The 13,063-nt window shown below is 38.2% G+C and overlaps 1 pseudogene; it reads right to left on the reverse strand.

The window, feature by feature from the left end:
* LOC138422035 (probable inactive 1-aminocyclopropane-1-carboxylate synthase-like protein 2 pseudogene) overlaps positions 1–13,063 on the reverse strand; it is a 44,663-nt pseudogene that overhangs the window by 1,278 nt on the left and 30,322 nt on the right.

Genomic DNA, 13,063 nt, shown 5'->3' on the forward strand with positions numbered 1-13,063 from the left:
GAACGAGGAGGCTGGGCTACCTGGATGATGGGCTCACTGCCCAACTCTGACATCACTCCTAGAGTCCTGGGAAGGGCAATACAGTTTGTTGGAGCTCCAGGACACCCATGGCCCCAGATTGTAGGAGGTAGACCAGTTGACAGATTAAGTGGTCCAAGAGAGATTCCTGCTCCTGACTGGCCTGATTGTTCCTTTGCTCTTCCAGTGTCGGGTTCTGATTGCAAATGCTTGGGTATCAGCTGTATCCTTCAATGATCTACTGTAAATGCACCATCATCTCCATCAGCTGGCTATGAATGCGCTGGTTTCTGAGACCCTGGCCCCTCATTGGGCCACAAGGCATGTGGAAAGTGTCTGATTAGTGATTCATGCTCTAGGTATTTGCATTGGCCTCTGCAGGCTGGCTAGAACTTTTGCCTCTGTTTTCATTCATCTTTCTCTGGTCTAAGATCCTCATGCCTGATGAAATTATCCTGGACCATCAGGGCTTAGAGATCTCTCCAACACACTCATCTCACTAAGCTTGATTATCAATCTTTTTAATTATAATATGTAGGTATTTCATTGTAGTTTTTTGATTGGCATTTCCCTACCGACTAATGATGTTGTATATTTTCTCATGTGCACACTGGCCATTTGTATATTTTCTTAGGATAAAGGTCTATTAAATATTCTTTGCCCACTTTTTAATTGAGTTATCTGTCCTTATAGTATTGGGTTGTCAGTGTTTTTTGTATATTCTGGATACAGAATATGATTTGCAAATATCTTCTCCCATTCTGTAGGTTGTTTTTTTATTTTCTTGATTATATCATTTGCAGGACAAACTTTTTAATTTTGGTAAAGTCCGATTTAGCTGTTATTTTCTTTTATATCTTTGCTTTTGGTGTCATATGAAAGAAACCACTGTCTAAAATTAATGTCATGAAGGTTTACTCCTATGTTATCTTCTAAGAGTTTTCTAGATGTAGTTCCTATGTTTAAGTCTATGAATATTTTGAGTTCATTTTTGTATATGGTGTGAGGTAGATTCCTCAATTTCACTCTTTCACATGTGAATATTTCATTGTCCCAGTGTCATTTTTTAAAAAGATTGTTCTTTCTTCCAGTGAATTATCTTAGTACATTTGTTAAAAATAAATGTGTCATTAATGTAATAGTTTACTTCTGGACTCTTAAATCTATTCCATTGATCTATATATCTACCCTTATGCCAGTACCACACTGTCTTGATTACTGTAGCTTTGTAATAAGTTTTCAAACCAGAAAGTATGAGTACTTTAACTTTGCTCTTTTTCAAGATTATTTTTTGCCACTTTCAGTTCATATCCATTACTTTAAGCTACCAAGAACACATTCTTCCAATTTGCTTGGTTTTAGACTTCTTTTAAATCCTTCCTCAAATGCCAGACCATTCTGCCCCTTTGTTTGCAAGCATGTTGCCACCTCTCCAAATTTTCACTTATTGTAGCCAACAATGAGTGCAAAGAGTAGCTGGAAATCAAGGACAGGATGGAAAATATGGACTTTTAAAACTAAATGACAGATTTAGGTCACCAGAAAGTCTTTGAATAGGATGTTGTGGGAACAAAGTGGCTGTCATGGTGAAAAAAATTAGATCATAAATTTTAGAATAAATTCCCAAAACAGGTCTCATGTTTTCCTCTTCTTTATGTGGACTGAGAAGATTGTATTGACTAAGTTAGTTCATTTTCTCAGATTCCTCCAAAATGAAATAAAGCTGTGCTGTTTCTCATGTTCTTATTGCAGACCCTGCCTGTTGGCCTTTTGTAGTTAGTGTTCTTGATATTTGTTATATCTGTTAGAAATTAAGCACTGCATTCCTTAATTATGCTCAAGGGAAAAAAGTTACCATTTAGAGATGCACATACAATAAGAGGGTTAAAATAAACATGTCCACATATGAGGGTTTCTGAGAACACATGTCCATGTTTCAACACTTTATGTAGTCACATCAGACCCCGTTGTTTGGCTAAAGAAAGTTATTGCTCTCATTTTACAGAAGCATAACTGAAGTGCCAGGAGGTAAATTGAATTGCTTAGATGATTGAGCATGGCAGGGACAAAGCCAGTATGAAAGTGCAATGTATCAGCCTCCTGGGGATGCTGTTAAGGGTTAAAATGTGTCCTCCAAAAGAATATGTTGAAGTCATAAGCCCTGGTACCGATGACCTTATCTAGAAAGAGGGTCTTAGTAAATGTTAAGTTGAAATCATTAGAATGAGCAAACATGACTGGTATCACTCTGAGATGAGGAATGTCGTGTGAAAACAGAGGCAAAGGCTGAAGCAATGACACTGCAAGCCAAAGAATGCCAAGGATTGATGGCGTTCAGAAACTGGGAAGAGTCACGGGAAGATTTTTTTCCCCTATAGATTTCAGGAGTCTGTCCCTGCCACCATCTGGATATTGAACTTCTAACCTGTAGAAATTTGAGACAACAAATTTCTGTTGATACCATCTAGTTTTAAACACTTTGTTATGGCATACCTAGAAAATTGATGCAGACAGTATTCATTCCTTGACACAGCACTTTATTTTTAAAATATTTTTTATGTGAACCATTTTTTAAAGTCTTTATTGATTTTTTTTTTTACAATATTGCTTGTTTTATGTTTCAGCCACAAGGTATGTGGGATCCTAACTCACCAATCAAGGATCGAACCCACACCCCTTTCACTGAAAGGGGAAGTCTTAACCACTGGACCACCAGGGAAGTCTTGACATAGCACTTTATAACAGAAAGTCAGCCTTCTCAGAGCACCAGAGGGTGCTTCACAATTTAAGACCCATTCCCTACTATTTAAACACAATTCTGCTGCCCTAGGACTTCCCTGGTGGCTCAGATGGTAAAGCATCTGTCTACAATGCGGGAGACCTGGGTTCGATCCCTGGGTCGGGAAGATCCCCTGAAGAAGGAAATGGAAATCAACCCCAGTACTATTGCCTGGAGAAACCCATGGACAGAGGAGCCTGGTAGGCTACAGTCCATGGGGTCTCAAAGAGTCAAACATGACTGAGCGGCTTCACTTTCACTTTCAGGACAAATTCAGTCTTGGACAATGACCCTGGTATAAAATATTCTTCCACTGATTGAATATGATCAGTGAAGAAAAGCTTCCTATTTCATGATTCAGAAGAATAGCCCCCCTGACCCCTTCTGCACAGCTCTGGTTGTTTAAATTTTCTTCCTCATAAACTAATTTGCCTTCCTCTCATATCTATCCATTAATACTAGCTCTGACTTCTGAAGGCACTTGGGATTACCCTAATTCCTCTTTTATATGCTAGGACTTTAAACATGTCCCCCACATCTTTTCTCCTAAGAATTTCAACTATTCCTCATCGATCATGCTCCTAAAACCACTAACCATCCCTACTGGCCGGAAGTGAATCAATGTCCCTCTAAGTGTAGCATCAAGAACTGAACAGCAGATTTTCAGTGTCAACTCCTTACAATAGATGAAGCAGAGCCAGTTCTTCTGCTGTATAGACAATTATTCTGATACAGGAAAATATCACTAGTATAGTCCAAACTGCCTTTCAATGAGGTAAATCTAGACAAATGAAAGGACACTTTATTCCTGTTACCATCTTCATAGATTGGGGTTGGTGGAGGGGACAAATTTTGGAGTCCATCAACTTTTCCACGTGAAGATAAGGTTTCCTAAAAACTGTAGGGGCATGAGATGAGTGTCTACTCTATGAAATAAAAACCCAAAGTGTGATAGCCAGTTAGAAAGATGGGCCAAATAAAACAACATTAAGTTGAATATGGATAAATAAGAAACCATCACTTGGAATTTTAAAATTTAAACTTGCTATAGACTGAATTTGGTCCCCTGCCAAAAATATTAGATGTTGAAGCCCTAGCCACCATCCCATCCAATATAACCATACTTGGTGATAAGGCTTTTCAGTTCAGTCCAGTTCAGTTCTGTCACTCAGTCGTGTCCAACTCTTCGCGACCCCATGAATCGTAGCACGCCAGGCCTCTCTGTCCAGCACCATCTCCCAGAGTTCACTCAAACTCACGTCCATCGAGTCCGTGATGCCATCCAGCCATCTCATCCTCTGTTGTCCCCCTTTTCTTCCTGCCCCCATTCCCTCCCAGCATCAGAGTTTTTTTTCCAATGAGTTAACTCTTCGCATGAGGTGGCCAAAGTACTGGAGTTTCAGCTTTAGCATCATTCCTTCCAAAGAACACCCAGGGCTGATCTCCTTTAGAATAGACTGGTTGGATCTCCTTGCAGTCCAAGGGACTCTCAAGCGTCTTCTCCAACACCACAGCTCAAAAGCATCAATTCTTTGGCGCTCAGCTTTCTTCACAGTCCTACTCTCACATCCATACATGACCACTGGAAAAACCATAGCCTTGACGAGACAGACCTTTCTTTGCAAAGTAATGTCTCTGCTTTTCAATATGCTACCTAGGTTGGTCATAACTTTCCTTCCAAGGAGTAAGCGTCTTTTAACTTCATGGCTACAGTCACCATCTGCAGTGGTTTTGGAGCCCCCCAAAAATAAAGTCTGACACTATTTCCACTGTTTCCCCATCTATTTCCCATGAAGTGATGGGACCAGATGCAATGATCTTCGCTTTTCTGAATGTTGAGCTTTAAGCCAACTTTTTGCTCTCCTCCTTCACTTTCATCAAGAGGCTTTTTAGTTCCTCTTCACTTTCTGCCATAAGGGTGGTGTCATCTCCATATCTGAGGTTATTGATATTTCTCCCAGCAATCTTGATTCCAGCTTGTGCTTCTTCCAGCCCAGGGTTTCTCACGATGTACTCTGCATATAAGTTAAACAAGCAGGGTGACAATATACAGCCCTGATGTAACCCTTTTCCTATTTGGAACCAGTCTGTTGTTTCATGTCCAGTTCTAACTGCTGCTTCCTGACCTGCGTACAGGTTTCTCAAGAGGCAGGTCAGGTGGTCTGGTATTCCCATCTCTTTTAGAATTTTCCACAGTTACTTGTGATCCACACAGTCAAAGGCTTTGGAATAGTCAATAAAGCGAAAATAGATGTTTTTCTGAAACTCTCTTGCTTTTTCCATGATCCAGCAGATGTCAGCAATTTGATCTCTGGTTCCTCTGCCTTTTCTAAAACCAGCTTGAACATCTGGAAGTTCACGGTTCATGTATTGCTGAAGCCTGGCTTGGAGAATTTTGAGCATTACTTTACTAGTGTGTGAGATGAGTGAAATTGTGTGGTAGTTTGAGCATTCTTTTGCATTGCCTTTCTTTGGAATTGGAATGAAAACTGACCTTTTCCAGTCCTGTGGCCACGGCTGAGTTTTCCAAATTTGCTGGCATATTGAGTGCAGCACTTTCACAGCATCATCTTTCAGGATTTGAAACAGCTCAACTGGAATTCCATCACCTCCACTAGCTTTGTTCATAGTGATGCTTCCTAAGGCCCACTTGACTTCACATTCCAGGATGTCTGGCTCTAGGTGAGTGATCACACCATCATGATTATCTTGGTCATGAAGATGTTTTTTGTATAGTTCTTCTGTGTATTCTTGCCACCTCTTCTTAATATCTTCTGCTTCTGTTAGGTCCATACCATTTCTGTCCTTTATCGAGCCCATCTTTGTATGAAATGTTCCCCTGGTATCTCTAATTTTCTTGAAGAGATCTCTAGTCTCTCCCATTCTGTTATTTTCCTCTATTTTTTTGCATTGATCACTGAGGAAGGCTTTCTGATCTCTTTTTGCTATTCTTTGGAACTCTGCATTCAGATGTTTATATCTTTCCTTTTCTCCTTGGCTTTACGCTTCTCTTCTTTTCACAGCTATTTGTAAGGCCTCCCCAGACAGCCATTTTGCCTTTTTGCATTTCTTTTCCATGGGAATGGTCCTGATCCCTGTCTCCTGTACAATGACATGAACCTCAATCCATAGTTCATCAGGCACTCTCAGATCTAGTCCCTTAAATCTATTTCTCACTTCCACTGTATAATCATAAGGGATTTGATTTAGGGCATACCTGAATGGTCTAGTGGTTTTCCCTACTTTCTCCAATTTAAGTCTGAGTTTGGCAATAAGAAGCTCATGATCTGAGCCACAGTCAGCTCTCGGTCTTGTTTTAGCTGACTGTATAGAGCTTCTCCATCTTTGGCTGCAAAGAATATAATCAATCTAATTTCGGTGTTGACCATCTGGTGATGTCCATGTGTAGAGTCTTCTCTTGTGTTGTTGGAAGAGGGTATTTGCTATGACCAGTGTGTTCTCTTGGCAAAACTCTATTAGCCTTTGCCCTGCTTCATTCCATAAGGCTTTTAGGGGGTAATTACGATTAAATGAGTCATGAGGATTAGATCTTAATAGGATAGAATTGATGACTTTGTAAAAAGAAGAAAAGTACCCCTCTCTACTTCTACCTCTCTGTTTTCCCATCTGTATGTACAAAGGAAAGACCATATGATGATATAGCAAGAAGGTGGCCATCTACAAAGCAGGAAGAGAGTTTTCATCAGGAACCAAGTTAACCAACACCTTAGTCTTAGACATTTCAGCCTCTAGAACTGTGAGAATTAAATTTCTGTTATTTAAAGCCATCTAGACTATGGTACCTTGCTGTGTATGGCATCCTGACATAAGACAATATTAATACAAGATGGAGAAGATAAATAGCAAATGTGGCAAAGACTCAATATGAATTGCAAAGGTGTTAAAGCGATTCCAAAAGACAATGTAGCCAAAGATTGTCCTAATACAGGTGTAACCCAGATGTGCGTTTGGTACTTGTCTTTGTTAGATTTAAATGAAGTGTATTGAACTCTTGACTTCTAAGCTGCTGATGTCTAAATGCTTCCCTGGACTTCTGCACATTTCTAGAGCTGGTGAGCTCGTGTTCCTACAACCTTCTCAGAGCCCTAGCTTCTGCATTCATACGTCAGCCTCAACTTTTCCTTGAGAAAGTCAACAACTTCCAGCCTTTTAGTGCCACATCTCAAAGTTCACAAGCAGGGCCAGCTTCATGAGAGTGTAACCACTGCAGTCATCTGTGGTCCTGCATTCAGATGGGCCTGAGTTTAGTCCCCTGTTGTAACTGTCTTGAAATTTTTAATCATAAAACATTTTATGCAAAATACAAAACTAGCAAATGCATTCAAAAAATATTTCCCTTCTTTCTAAAGCATAATGCTTCATGATTTTTAATCATTCACGGGTTCTGCAAAAATCAGAAAAGAATCAATTTGAGCAGCTGGGGAAAGGAGCATTACCGCTTACTAATATGACCTGGGCAAAGATTTTGAACATCTATAAACAACAACATCCTCATTACTTATGAAAGTTGAAAGAATAAAATAAAATATTTTATGTAAAACACAAAACTAGCAAATGCATTCAAATAACATCATTTACCTTCTTCCTAAAGCATAGTATTTCCTTGGCTGTTACCACCAACTCCTGAGATTAAATCAAATAACAAATATAAAATATGTTTCTAGAATTATATTTCTCCATGATAATTCTGACGTTGGGCTGTGGAGCACTGTATTAGAAATCCTCTTTGTTTCATGTTAACCAAATACTTCAGTAAAAAAACTCATTTAACAAGTAGCATGTGGGTTTACTTCAGTCATGGCTCAAATATTTCATGGCAAGATGTTGCCTACCCAAGAAAAACACAAGGAAGAAAGCCTTGGGGAACAGTAACAATAAAAACAAAAATAGAAAAACCCCGTTCAGCTTCCAGTGAAAGCAGGAAGTGGGTTGTATATAGGAAATAACCAAAATGTTAGCATGGAAGACAATTAATGTACTTATATCAAATTACAATCCACTAAATTAATGCAGTTAAAATCAAAATATAGTTATTAAATGTTACAAGCAGTAAAAATATTTAAAATATTTATAGGTATAGGTTTACCATTTTGTCATAGCTAATCAAATAACTACAAAGAATGCTAAATGCAGAAAGGTTAGAAAAAAGCAAAAGGCATTATTAAAGTTTTAGAAGCAATAACTATGAGGGAAAGTTTCACATAAAATTTATGCAATCTGGTTAAAAGGAAAAGACAGCTAAGCATTTATTAATAATTGCTGACAAATATGCAAATATATGTATACTTAAAAGAATTCTTGCCATTCCTTTACTTTCCTCAAAATGTTAATAAAAGGATTTAATCAATGACAAAACCTTAAGCATAATAGTTTTTAAGCACCTGGGACATGCTGTGAAATTAGGCTTCCAGTGAGTCTTTTTAAAAATGAGAAACCAATTTGCTTCCTAGTGTTTATGCTTTTCTAGCTACAAGTCATGAGCTTGACTAATGATGACTACCAATACATTATATTCTCAAAACTAAAATCCTTTGGGAAAAAATGAACTACTCTTTGAGAAAAATTACATATAATCTGATCACTTATGTAACAAAATAGATAAAATGACATCTTCTTGTCATCTTCTTGTCAGTCCCTAGTAGAATTCTTTGATGGAGGGACACCCATTAGTTAAAACAATCAGTAGTAATCTTGGCAGTGGAGGGGTGGGGGGTGGTGAGGGGCATTGCCATGCATGCAGTGACGAAGGGAGATAGGAATTTGTGTGTTGCTTCTGAGAAAGGATAAAGATGGGTGGATGGGGCAATGACAGCCTTGGCACCAACAGGAAATCCAACTGTGCACGCCTGCCCTTAATACATCACATCATCAGTACAGCTAAAATCTGATAGTGGAATTTTATTCAGCCTTTAAAAAGAGGAAAATCCTATCATTTGCAATGACATGGATAAACCTGAAGACTGTTATAGCAAGTGAAATAAGACAGATAGAAAAAAGCAAATACCCCAGGCCATCAATTATATGAGGAATCTAAAAAAAAATTGTGTGAACTCATTGAAACAGAAGAGTGACTGCCAGGAGTTAGGAGGGCTGGGGGAAATAGGGCAAGGTTGATAAAAAGTACAAACTCTAAGCTATAAGGTTAAAAAGCTCTGAGGATCTAATGTAAAATATGACGACTATAGTTAATAACTGTTTCTGTAAAACTGAAATTTGCTAAGAGGGTAGAACTTAAAGTTTCTCACAAACCAAAAATAAGATAAATATAAGAGATTATGGATGGATTAACTAACCTAAGGGGATTATATGTATATCAAATCATAGCATTGTACATTTCAAATATTTTACAATTTTATCTGTCTGTTATACTAAAGTAAAAAAGGGAGGAAAATGCTTTCTTGGACTGGAGTAAATGGATGTCCTAAGAAAATAGTTGAAAGAAGCTAAGATTTGTAGTTAAGGTGCTATGAGGACTGACATATCCAGTGATAGACCAAGTGTAGAGCTGTGGATGGTTAGAGAGGCGTAGTTGAAGACAGGACAGGGGATTGTCTGTAGATTTAAAGATACTACTAAAGTCAACTAAATGTCTGTCTGTTTTGGCTAGCAATTCTAAACAACGTAAGAGATACAATACTCTTTCTTAGGGGAAAAAATGTTTTTTATTGCTCTAACTTCTAAATTTAAAAAATTGTCCTTTTTATTGTTGAATAAGGAAGGTAAAAATTGACACATTTGTATTGCTTATCTTTTTAATGAGTATTGTGTTTTGAAAAGTGAAAGTCGCTCAGTTGTGTCCGACTCTTTGCGACCCCATGTTTTACACAATTTGAAGAAATTCCAATTTAACATCAGCTCCCAAATATGCGTACTTGGTGTCATATATTCATTTCAAGACTAAGAAATGAATACATGTTTCTTTAATTTTACGATCACTGTGGTGTCATTGTTCATTTCAAATTTCTTTTTAATTGAAATAAAGTTTATGTACAATCAGTTCAGTTCAGTTCAGTCACTCAGTCATGTCCAACTCTTTGCGACCTCATGGACTGCAGCATGCCAGGCCTCCCTGTCCATCACAAACTCCTGGGGTGTACTCAAACTCATGTCCATTGAGTCGGTGATGCCATCCAACCATCTCATCCTCTGTCGTCCCCTTCTCCTCCTGCCTTCAATCTTTCCCAGCATCAGGGTCTTTTCAGATGAGTCAGCTCTTCACATCAGGTGGCCAAAGTATTGGAATTTCAGCTTCAACATCAGTCCTTCCAATGAACACTCTGGACTGATCTCCTTTAGGATGGACTGGTTGGATCTCCTTGCAGTCCAAGGGACTCTCAAGACTCTTCTCCAACACCACAGTTCAAAAGCATCAATTCTTCAGGGCTCACCTCTCTTTATAGTCCAACTCTCACACCCATACATGACTACTGTAAAAACCATAGCCTTGACTAGATGGACCTTTGTTGACAAAATAATGTCTCTGCTTTTTAATATGCTATCTAGGCTGGTCATAACTTTCCTGCCAAGGAGTAAGCATCTTTTAATTTCATGGCTGCAGTCACCATCTGCAGTGATTTTGGAGATCCCCAAAAATATTATGTACAATATTATGTTAAATTCACGCATACAGCATAGTGATTAAACATACAAAGTTATTCCAGTATTACTGGCCATAATGCTAATGCTGTATATTACTTCACCATGACATTTATTTTATGACTAGATGTTTGTACTGCTTAATTCTACTTATAGAAAAACAAGCTATGAAAATGGCATGAATACTAGCATAGAAGATTCCCAACTGAAGAGAAAAAAAAAAAAAGAGACACAACAAGATAGGCAGAAGGAGTAGAGATGTATCTAGTCAGGACGCACATTCTGTGGTCACCTATTTTGCCCATATCCACACCCTCCCAGCTCTGGCAACCACCTGTATTTCCTCTGTGTCTATGAATCTCTTTTCATTTTGCTTTATTTATCCATTCGTTTTCTGTATTAGAGTCTATATATAAGTGATTAAAATATAGTAATTGGTCTTTCTTTGTGTGACTTAGCATAATGCCCCCTTCTGCCATCCATGTTGTAAATTCCATGTTTATGACTGGGTAATATTCCACTATATATATACATCACATCGTCTTTATCCATTCATTTATCAGTAGACACATGTTGTTTTCATAACTTTGCTATTGTAAATAATGCCGCAATGCTTTGCTTAGATTTATTCCCAGGTATTTTATATTTTTATGCAACTGTAAAGGGAACTGTTTTCTTGATTTCTTTTTCAGATGTTTCATTATTTATGCATAAAAATGCAAGAGATTTTTATTATTAAAATCTTATTAACAGACAGAAAGGAAGAAATTGACAGAAATACAACAGTAGGAAATTTTACCACCTCACTTACATTAGTAGACAGATAATCTAGACAGAAAATCAAAAAGGATACATTGGCCTTAATGGAAAGTTAGACCAGAAGAACTTAATAGTTATATGTATAGAACATTCCATCCAAAAGTAGCAGAATACATATTCTTTTCAAGTGTACATGGAATATTTTCGTGAGAGATCACAAAACAATCTCAGTAAATTTAAGAAGATTGGACAACAGCCATAGCATTCAGGCTAGCAAAAGAAATAAAAAGAATCCAAGGTCCCCAGAATGTCTGCCACTAGTGCCTCAGTCCCTAGGGGCTGTCCCATTGCCTCTTGCCTCTGTGGGAGGCTCTCAAGCAAAGTTGCCCTGACCACTTTCTTCTGTTGTAGGACTCAAAGCATGTGAAATTTTTGCATGCTTCCTTGGCAGCCCATTGCAGTATTCTTGCCTGGAGAATCCCACGGACAGAGAAGCCTGGCAGGCTATGGTTCACAGGATCACAAAAGTCAGACACAATTTAGCACACATGCATGTAGGAGGGGGGTCTCCTAAACACCAGTGGGTTTCCACCTTGTATATTGGACAGGGGAGCCTGCTGGGGTGCCGTCTTTGGGGTCGCACAGAGTCGTCCACGACTGAAGCGACTTAGCAGCAGTAGCAGCAGAAATGTAAAACAAATTTACATTCAAGAGCAAAAAAAATAAAGCTGTGAAGGCCATTTCTCCAGTTCTCAAAGTTTAAGCTGGCCATGTGAATGGCTTTGGCATGTTATATGCTAGAAAACCTGATGCAAGTAAAGGTTTGAAAAGTACTTGTGCTTTGGGGCTTCTTGCCTCTTGCTGTTGGGAACTCTGCAATCGACTCTGTGGGGAGGAGCTGGGATAGCCCACGGGAAGATGAGGGATGCCTAGTCATTGAGCCAAGCACTAGACTTGTGACTGTAGGGAACCTCTAGATCTTCCAGTCTGAGCTGAGGCCAAAATTACCCAGCCAATTCATAGAATCATGAGAAATAATTTTTTAGAACAATGAGAAATATTACATTTTTGTTGATTGAAGGCAAAAAAGCAGAGTTTCTGTTTACTATAATCCATATGTAGGCTTCCTGTTTTCATAGCCTGATTTTTTGCGGGATTCATTTCCTAGTGCAGAACCCTTGGGTTGAGGAGCCTGAAATGGAGTTTGGACCCCTTATTCCTTAGGGAAGACATTTGCAGTTGTGATATCCTTTCCATTTATGAGTCACTGACCACAGAATGTGTGTCCTGACTAGATACATCTCTACTCCTTCTGCCTATCTTGTGTCTCTTTTTTTTTCTCTTCAGTTGGGAATCTTCTATGCTAGTATTCATGCCATTTTCATAGCTTGTTTTTCTTTAAGTAGTTGTAATTTTGGTGTATCTGTAGAATAAGATAAGCTCAGGGTCTTCCTATTCTGCCATCTTGTTCCACTCAAATTGACTATTTAAATTAAACTCATAAATACATAATACTAGATCTCAAACTTCTCCAAATTATATACAGAAATTATGATTTTTGGTGAATATATCATTTGAAGGCCACTAAAATTGATCTAAACAGACATGACAGTCTTGCAGCTTCCTGAATGTATTGTAAAGTGGACAGTTTTATGGATGTATCCCTAACATTCTTATGCTTACAACTTTTCCTAACAAAGAACATTAGTTTAAAAAAATAGTAAATTTGAGTAAAGTATGTGCTTTAGTTAAAAATAATGCTTAAATATTAGTTTGTTAATTGTAACAAATGTATAAAGTAATTTGTTAATAGGGGAAAATGGGTGCTGGTCTATGGGAACTCTTTAAACTGTCTTTGAACTACATGATGATTTATATAATTATTACTGC

This window comes from Ovis canadensis, chromosome 16 (genome assembly GCF_042477335.2).
Source record: "Ovis canadensis isolate MfBH-ARS-UI-01 breed Bighorn chromosome 16, ARS-UI_OviCan_v2, whole genome shotgun sequence".
Classification (NCBI taxonomy): Eukaryota; Metazoa; Chordata; class Mammalia; order Artiodactyla; family Bovidae; genus Ovis; species Ovis canadensis.